Source organism: Rousettus aegyptiacus, unplaced genomic scaffold (assembly GCF_014176215.1).
Source record: "Rousettus aegyptiacus isolate mRouAeg1 unplaced genomic scaffold, mRouAeg1.p scaffold_m13_p_3, whole genome shotgun sequence".
NCBI classification, from domain to species: domain Eukaryota; kingdom Metazoa; phylum Chordata; class Mammalia; order Chiroptera; family Pteropodidae; genus Rousettus; species Rousettus aegyptiacus.
The window spans coordinates 36,040,107-36,049,579 of record NW_023416306.1 but is presented as its reverse complement, the minus strand read 5'-3'; the positions used below and the strand labels follow the sequence as shown (position 1 = coordinate 36,049,579).

At 34.3% G+C, this 9,473-nt stretch overlaps 1 pseudogene; it reads right to left on the bottom strand.

Moving 5' to 3' along the window:
• Positions 1–798: 798 nt before the first annotated feature.
• LOC107517659 lies at positions 799–7,591 on the bottom strand (annotated as a pseudogene).
• Positions 7,592–9,473: the final 1,882 nt, after the last annotated feature.

The window sequence follows — 9,473 nt, the reverse complement described above, 5'->3', positions numbered from 1 at the left end:
TTTTTTCTTTATTACTCCTGCTAAAGCTTTATTAATTTTACTGAATTTTTGAAAGAACCAGCTCTGTTTTACTGATTTTCTCTATTTTTTTCCATTTCATTAATTTCTGCTCTTATTTTTTCGAAGACAAAATGAGTATTTTAATTTGGTTTCAGAAAAAGATGTCACATTAATTTGGATTAGAAAACATGGCAATAATAGGCTTGTTTTTCTAGAAAAGCAAGGAAAAGAAATAACCCTTAATAGATTCAACAATGACTTTCTAGATCTTTCTCTGCCATCAAAAGCTATATATCATCTCCCGAAAGTTCTAAGAGCCAGCTCACCCTCTATATCTCTTTCTATCTGGGATAGGCCAGTTCTTCTTTACCCCTACCCCTCTTCCTTTAATCATACCGTGTGGGTGCTAAAGGCCCCGACTGGGACTAATGAACAGAATTGTCCGTTAAGCCAATGGCCCACAAGCAGCGGCACCCAAAGCCCCACTCCCAGTCCTTATGGCAGAGGCCACAGAGCTGGCATTGTTTTCACTGTTTCAGGAAGAAGGAGCCAAAAGCTGACCCTCAGCATAAATCAAGGCCCAAAATAGGGAGAGAATTAGGGCTCCTAGGCCCAGAGTAGGATACTAATATGGTTCTATGAGGTACTCTGCAGCTGAGCTCCCAAGGTTAATCTGTAAGCATAAAAGGGTCTAAACAAATCAGGAGACCTTTGCCCTGGCTGGAGATAAGAGTGACAAAAAGGAAGATAGCTTAATCTAATAATCTGTAAGAAGATGACATTGGGAATTTCAGCTCTTTACATGGCTATCAGTACTACATTGGACAATACAGTAAGAACCAAGACAACCACTTCAGACTAGTATAACTGGGAAAACTTTAGGCCTTTTCTTTGGCCCACATCAAGTGTTGGATCCCATTCCAAGTGTGATACATGCATGGGAGGGAAGACAAATGCAAACTTGGTCGTATGCATCAGTACTGGTCCCAAACACAGGGACTTCACAAGTTCCAAACGAGATTCAAAGTTCCTAGAGATGAACGAGGCCAACATGCTAAAAAGAGAGGCCCCTGACTCAAGGCAATATCAGTACAATGGTGGCAAACAGACATTGCCATGGGAAGAGACCAATTATAGATAGTGATATGAGGAAACAAAGGATGGTTTGAACTAGTGTTCCTTCTTTTTCTCCTATACTTTTAAAAATTTATTTATAAAATTAAATTTATTGGGGTGATATTAGTTAATTATATAGTTTTCAAATGTACAATTCAACAAAACATCGTATACATATTGCATTGTGTGTTCACCACCTAAAGTTTCGTTTCCTTCAGTCACCTTATATTTGACCCCCTTTACTCTTATCTACCTCTCCCCATTCCCTTCCATCTGGTAACCACTAAACTGTTCTCTGTGTTCATGAGTCTCTGTTTGTCTTGTTCATTTGTTGCTTTTAGTTTTATGTCCCATGATTGAGTGAAATCTTACAGTTTTCAACTTTTTCTATCTTATTCTGCTTAGCATGATAATCTCAAGATCCATCCACATTGCCGCAAATGGCACTATTTCATCTATTCTTAAAGCTGTGTAGTATTCCATTGTACATATGTACCGAACCAGTGTTCTTATTCCAGGACCTCTCCATCTCTTCTTTGACTTTGGTTCCCTAAGGAACTGATAAAGGGCCAAAGACTAAGGTGGTGATGGGGGAATTAATGGCTAACATGTCACAAGAACACGGCTATCTTCGGTTCCAGCCTGGATGGAAGTCTCTGCTCTTCATTTTATTGCTTGGTTTCTTATGCTTGCTTTGGGTTTATTTTGCTCATCTTTGTCTAGGTTTTTAAGTTTGGAACTTAAATGATTGATTTGGACTTTTTTTCTGATGTATGCCTTTAGAATTATAAATTTCCCTCAGCACTGTTTTAGCTGAGTCTCACAACTTTCGATGTTACATTTTTATTTTCTTCCATTCAATTTATATTTTATTATTTCTTTTGAGATGTTCTTTTCCACCCACAGTTTATTTGGAAGTATATTATTTAGATTGCAAGTGTTTGGAGATTTATCTGTTATCTTTTACTGATTCCTTGTTTGATTCCATAGTGGTTAGACAACACACTCTGTATCATTTCAATAATTGTATTCATTTATTTGTTCTAAATTTTTAAAATTTAAATAATTGAAAATTTGTTGTAGTTTATTTTATGGTTCAGTATATAGTTTATCTTGATACATATTCTATGGACCCTTGAAAAGAATGTATATTGTACTCTGGGTGGAATATTCTATAAATGTCAGTCAGGTCCTGTTGGTAGATGGGGTTGTCGAGTTCTTTTGCATCCTTGCTGCTTTTCTGCCTAGTTTGTTCTATCAATTATTGAGAGAAGAATATTGAAGTCTTCAACTATAATTGTACATTTTCTATTTTTTCTAAGTTCTATTAGTTTTTACTTTACATATTTTGCAGTTCTGTTGTTTGGTACATAAACATTTAAGATTGCTAATCTTCTTAGTGGATCCATCCTTGTATCATTATATAATGTTTCTCTCTTTCTGGTAATTTCCTTTGCTTTGAAATTTATCTGATATTAATGTAACCACTTTTGCTTTCTTTTGATTAATATTTGCCTGTTGTATCTTTTTCCATCATTTTACTTACTACCTATATTGTTATATTCAAGTGGATTTCTTGTAGCTAGCATATAGTTGGATCGTGTTTCTTAATCTACTGTTCAATTATCTGTCTTTTAATTGGTGTATTTAGATCACTTAAATTAATGTAATTTTGATATACTTGGGCTTAAGTCTGTTATTTTATTTTCTTTTGTTCTCTCTGTCCTCCCCCCCTCCCCTGTCTTTTTTTTCCCTGTGTGTTTCTTAATTTTTGAGAATTTCAAAAAATTCTAGTTTGGGTATATATTTTTATACAGTTTTTGCTAAATGTTTATTCTGTTACATTACCTATACATAACTATAGTCTACTGGTGTGGGTTTGTTTGTTTGTTTGTTTGTTTGAGTTTCAGTGAAGTATATAAAACTTATCTCTCTTTATCTCCTTTTGGTCCTCACCATTCATAATAAAGTTGTCTTAAATATTTTGTATACATACATCAGGTCATATTACAATTGTGTTTCAACCATCAAACTTACTTGAGGGAACTCAAAAAAGCAATATTAATCAATATTTATGTTTACTGTCTATTTTCTTCATTCTTGATGCTACATGATTCCTGCTTTAATTATTTAATTTCATTTAAAGAATGCCTTTATAGCCAATTTTAAGGGTATATCTGCTGGTGGCAAATTGTCTTGTTTTCCCTTAATTTGAGTGTATTGATTTTCCCTTCATTCCTGAAGGATATTTTCACTGAATATAGGATTCTGATTTCAGAACTATTATATTTTGATACTTGAAAAAATAACGGCCATGTTCTTCTAGTTTCCATGGTTTCTGATAAGAAATCCACTGTCATTTGGTCTTCTCTTTATAGTTAAGGTTTCATTTCTTTAGCTGCTTTGAAAATTTTTGTGTTGGCTTAGTTTTCAGAAGTTTAACAGTGTTTTGTCTTGATACAGATTTCTTTTGGTTTACTCTGTGAGGGTTCACTTACTTTCTTGATGCTGTAGGTTTATGTCTTTTGCCAAATTTGGAGACTTTTCAGCTATTATCTTTTTAAGTACTTTTTCAGCCTTACAGTCTTCCTACTCTAATCTGGCACTTTTATCACACAAAGATTAGATCTTTTATTATGAACTCATAAATTCTTGAGGCTCTGTTCATTTTTTTTCCAGTCTATTTTATCTATTGTTCAGAATGGGTAATTTCTATTGTAGTATTTCAATTTCAGTGTAACCTTCTTCAGTGTAATCTTCTTTTGAGCCCACACATTGGGTTTTTTATTTTGCTTATTATATTTTTGGGTTCTAATATTTCCATTTTATTCTTCTTTATCTCTTCCATTTCTTTGCTGAGATCGTTGTTGTTGTTGTTGTTGTTGTTGTTATTGTTGTATTTTTTTGGGGGGGGCTGGGACTCTTTATTTTTTTCATTTGTTTCAAAAGCATATTTCTAATAATTTATTGAAACATTTTTATGATAACTTTATTCATATTAAAGACTGGTTTTAGGTTTACAGCAAAATTGAGATGAAAGTACAGAGTTTCCCTATACCCCCTTGCTTACCTCTTCCATTATCAAAATCCCCCATCAGAATGGTATGTTTGTTGTAATTGATGAACCTACACAGACACACATAAGCACCTAAATTTCATAGTTAACATTAGGGTTCACTTGTACTGTCATACGTTCTTTGGGTTTATACAAATGGCAAATAGTCATATGAAAAGATGTTTCACATCACATGTCATCAGGAAAATGCAAATTAAAACAACAATGATATAACACTACACACCTATTAGAATGGCCAAAATTCAAGAACCAAATGTTAGTTGGGATGTGGAACAATAGGAACTCTCATTCATTGCTAGTGGGAATTTAAAATGTTACAGCCACTTTTGAATACACTTTGGAAATTTCTTACATAATTAAACATATTCTTGCAACATGATCCAGCAATTATGCTCTTTGGTATTTAGTTTACCCAAAAGAGTTGAACATTTATGTCCATGAGAAAAACCTTCACACAGATGATTATAGCAGCTTATTCTAATTGTCAAAACTTGGAAGCAACTAAGGTACTCTTTTGTAGGTGAATGGATCAGTCAACTGTGGTACCTCTAGAGAATGGAATATTTTCAGCACTAAAAAGAAATAAATTCTCAAGTCATGAAAAGACATAGAAGAACCTTAAATATATATTACTAGTGAAAGAAGCCAATCTTAAGAGGCTACATACTGTATGATTCAAATATGACATTTTGGAAGAGGCAAAACTGTGGAGACGGTAAAAAGATTAGTGGTTGCCAGGGGTTATGTGGGGCAGGTAAGGGATGCAGAGAATTTTTAGAGCAGTGAAACTATCATATGCTACTATAATGGTGAATACATGTCATTATACATTGGTCCAAATCCATAGTATGGAGGCTTTAAAAAAAAAATTCGTCAAATAATTCTAACATGTCTGTCACCAAAGTGTTGGTATGTGTTGCTTATTATTTTCATTTACTTTGAGTTCTTCCTAGATTGTGGCATGTAGTGTTTGGCTGCAATAAAGCTGTTATTGTCTAAAAGTTTTTTGTCATGCAAGTCTACTCTTTCCTGCTCCTTTGGCTAGAGGGAGAGTAGATTTTCATTGGAGCTTTTATGAGGATCTGCACCTGTTGGCACTTCCTGGCTTTTTAGATTCTTCAACTCCAAATTTGAGATATATGAAGTAATAGAAAAACCAAGGGAACTCAACATCACATTTTTTTCTTCAGTCCTGAGTTCCCTAGTAGTCTGCCTTTTTTTTCCTCTACCTTTCAGAGTACTTTAAAAATTTGTTTTATATAAAACACATTCAGTATTTTTTAGTTGTACTTATCAGGAGAAATAGGAAAAAGTACATCTACTACACATTCCCAGAAGTGGAAGTTGCTGGCTTTATTTCAATAATTTTTAAATTCTCTTTACTCTTTCTCAAAAGATAATATTTATCTTTAATCTAGTATCTGTCAACGCAGTATATGTGAGGATAGGTTTTTGTTGTCTATAATAGTTCCTCCTTATCTGTGGTTTCAATTTCCATAGTTTTAGTTACCCATGGTAAACCATGGTCTGAAAATTTTAAATGGAAATTTCCAGAAATAAACATTATAAATTTTAAATTGCATGTTGTTCTGAGTAGTGTGAAATCTCCCACCTTTTTGGTCTGTCCTGCTCAGGTTGTAAATCATCCCTTTGCCCAGAGCCTTCATCCTGTATATGTATGCTACCCACCCATTAGTCACTTAGTAGTCCTCTTGATGATCAAATCAACTGTCAACGTCACAGTGCTTGTGTTCATGTAACTCTTATTTTACTTAATAATGGCCCCAAACACAAGAATAGTGATGCTGGCAATTCAGATGTGCCAAAAAGAAGCCATAAAGTTATTCTTTAAAGTGAAAAAAGTATTATATGTATAGGAAAAAACATAGTATATATAGTGTTGGTACCATTTATGGTGTCAGGCTTTCAGTGGTGGACTTGAAACATATCCCCTATGGTTAAGGGGGAACTAGTGCACTTGAGAGTTGACTGAACCCATTTCTACTGCAAGACGGGTAGAAATACTTAGTTTCTAAGATAAATTCTAGTATCCAGATTATATGCATTTACCAAGTTGATTCTTTTAGCTAAATCATGACAGTATTACCTCTTAGTCCCAATTCTGATTCTCTGGCAGTCCGAGTTAATGGAGTATATGTTAGCATCTTAAAAGAAACTCTTAAAAGGCTCTTAGTCTCTTCTCCCTTCCACATAAAACTATGAGCTCATACCACCAAGGATGTGATATGAGACTTCTCATGTACTCTTTCCCTTTTCAGTCCTCTTATTTTTTGGGTGTTGCAGGTTGTAAAAGATTTTGGGGAGTCTGAGGAGAGTAAGTGGAAACAGTATTATGGCTATATCATATCTCCTTCTGTTCAGTTGAGAAATAATCTTTTTTTCTTTTCTTTTTTTCAGGATAGATGTAAGCATGTCGCTCTAAGCCAGAGGGTTAAAGAGTGGATGAGAAAGAAATTTCCCTACTGTCCCGAGTGGTGGATGGATCATTTTCAGAGTGATATATGGATGAGCTGTTGCCTGCTTTGCTCATTTCAGCTCCATTGTTTTAATAGTTAAAAGAAATTCCCTCTAAATGTAGACAGTAGTCAGTTTTTAGTGTTGCTTTTCTTCTAGGTCCATATAGGTGTTTTAGGAGAAGGGAGCACCAGCCAGCCATATGCCATTTGAAATTAAAATCTCCCAGACTAAGCGAGTCTTAAGGAAAATGTAAAAGTAAGCCTAAGTAAGTGAAAGCAAATTTTTAAAAATTGAATTGAACAATTAAGTTGCTGAAATAATCTCTTCATTTAAAAATCAATGACATACAAAAATAATTTTATTGTTTGAGTTTTTAAACCTTTTCAAATTTGTGAATCGAGCTCCTCCTGGTGCTTGAATAGGTGCCATCTGCCGATCTGTAACTGAGCCAGTTTTTACATTTGGGTTCAAATTTAATAATTAATTCCGATAGATGAAATGTGCATATCTTCATAAGCAATGACCATTTGTAGATTTTTATTTTAATACTTTCCTAAACTGTATGTAGATACTTGTTAATAATTACCTACCCTATTCTGTCTGTAAAACAAGGTCAGTAGAGTAAACTAGAGGTAACAATTAGCTATTGCTGCATTAAAAAAAAATACCAAATTTAAAAGCTGGAAATAGCAACAAGAAGCTTACAACAGCTAAGTCTATAACTTAGCTGCGTGGTTTCTGGTGATCTGGAGCTTGGTGAGGCTCACTAACATATAAGTTGTGACTGTCAGCTGTGGGTTGGCTAGGTGACTTTGCTAATCTTGGCTCTGTTCTCTCATGTGTCTGGGGCCTCACCTGAGTCACTGGACTGACTCACCTCTGTTTCATGTGTCTCATCTTCCAGGAGGCTAGTTCAGGCATGTTCAGGCATGTAGTGAAGGAGGTATGGGGAGCAAGCTCAGAAAGTGTACCATAGCTCTTGAGGCCTAAGTTTGGAACTGACAAAACATCATTTCCTTTGCATTTTATTGGCCAAGCAAGTCACAGGGTTGACAAAATAGACTCTATCTATTGACAAACTACTCAGTAACATTTGAAATGTTGTAGATATAGGGATGGGTGAATAATTATGGCCATCACACTATTTTAGAAAAGGATGAATTTGAGACTAAAACCCTGTTTCATGCTTCCAGATGAAATTTATTCTTATTACAGTAGCTTTCTTCCTACTTACCTATATGAAGAAGCCAAATGTTTATAAGGAAAAACAATTGTGCCTTAGGGTATATCGTGGTCTTTGAGAACTGATCTAGAGTAGCTATGATGAATTAACGTCTTTTTATCTATTGAGTGCTTAGTAGTTTTTCACAAAATCAGGTTATGTGTAGCTGAAAAAAACAGATTTTATGCAATTGGAAATGTCTGATATTTTCCAAATGCTGTTAAGTATAATAAATCTTTTGAAAGATTAGAATAACTTTTTTACATTGCATTCTCTATTTCTTTTGACTGTAAGTCTCAAGGAACTAGAGTGATTAATATCAGGACTGTATTGTGCTAGTTATCAGGGTCTTAAGTTTGCTTCACATCCTGTATCTATAAAAATTATTACATTTGTGAGTGATTCTTCTTGGAAAGTAAGTTATAGGGTAAAATATAAAACTTCAAGGTGTTTTTACTTCTGTTTAAATTTTTATCAGAGCCCACTTAACTCTGTTATTGTCCTTTCCTTTGTGGACCTAGAGATAGATGAAAAATATGTAATTGTTATGGAGTTGTGGCAACCTCAAGCTATCCTGTTCATTTGACCCAAATCTTTCTATGCCAGTTCCAAAATCCCTTCATGCCAAAATTAGGCTTAGAAAAATTACATATTTCAAATATGACATATGTTTGAAAGTAGCAGGAAATCCAGCCAAGATTTGGAAATTAACAAGAAAAAAGTTATTTCTGAAAACATTTGGGAGCTAAAGAAGCATGTTTGGCTTAAAACATTAGGCATTTTGTTTTTTAGTTAATTAAATAATTTTTAAAAATAACCCAATGGGAACAACATTAACATTTTCTTTTTTCAGTATGTATGATTCTTTTTTTTTTTAAAAAAAATTAAGTTTATTAGGATAACATTGGTTAATACGATTATATAATTTTCAGGTGTACATTATAATTTGACATCTGTACATTCTATTGTGTGTTTTCCACCAAAGTCCAGTTTCCTTCAGCTACCATATATTTGATCCCCTTTACCCACTTCATCCTCCCCTTACCTCCCTATATTTGACCACCTTTACCCCATCTACCTCGCCCCCGCCCCCTACCATCTGGTAACCACTAGTCTATAGTCCATGTCCATGAGTCTCTGTGTTGTTTGTCCTGTTCCTTTGTTGCTTTTAGATTTATATCCCACATATAAGTGATATCATGTGGTTTTCAACTTTTTCTGTCTGGCTTATTTCGCTTAGCATGATTATTTCGAGTTCCATCCATGTTGTTGCATATGGCTATATTTCATCTCTTCTTATGGCTGAGTAATATTCCATTGTATATATGTACTACGGCTTCTTTAGCCAATCATCTATCATAGGACACTTTGGTTGCTTCCGTGTCCTGGCCACTGTGAATAATGCTGCTATGAACACTGGTGTGCAAATATCTTTATAGATATGATTTTTTAAGTCTTCGAGGTAAACACTCAGTAGAGGGATTGCTGAGTGATTCTTATTTAAAAATTCTTTGTCACAAATTAAATGGCTAGTCTAAATGTACCATGTATAGAATAACTTGTATTCTGATAAACTGTTAG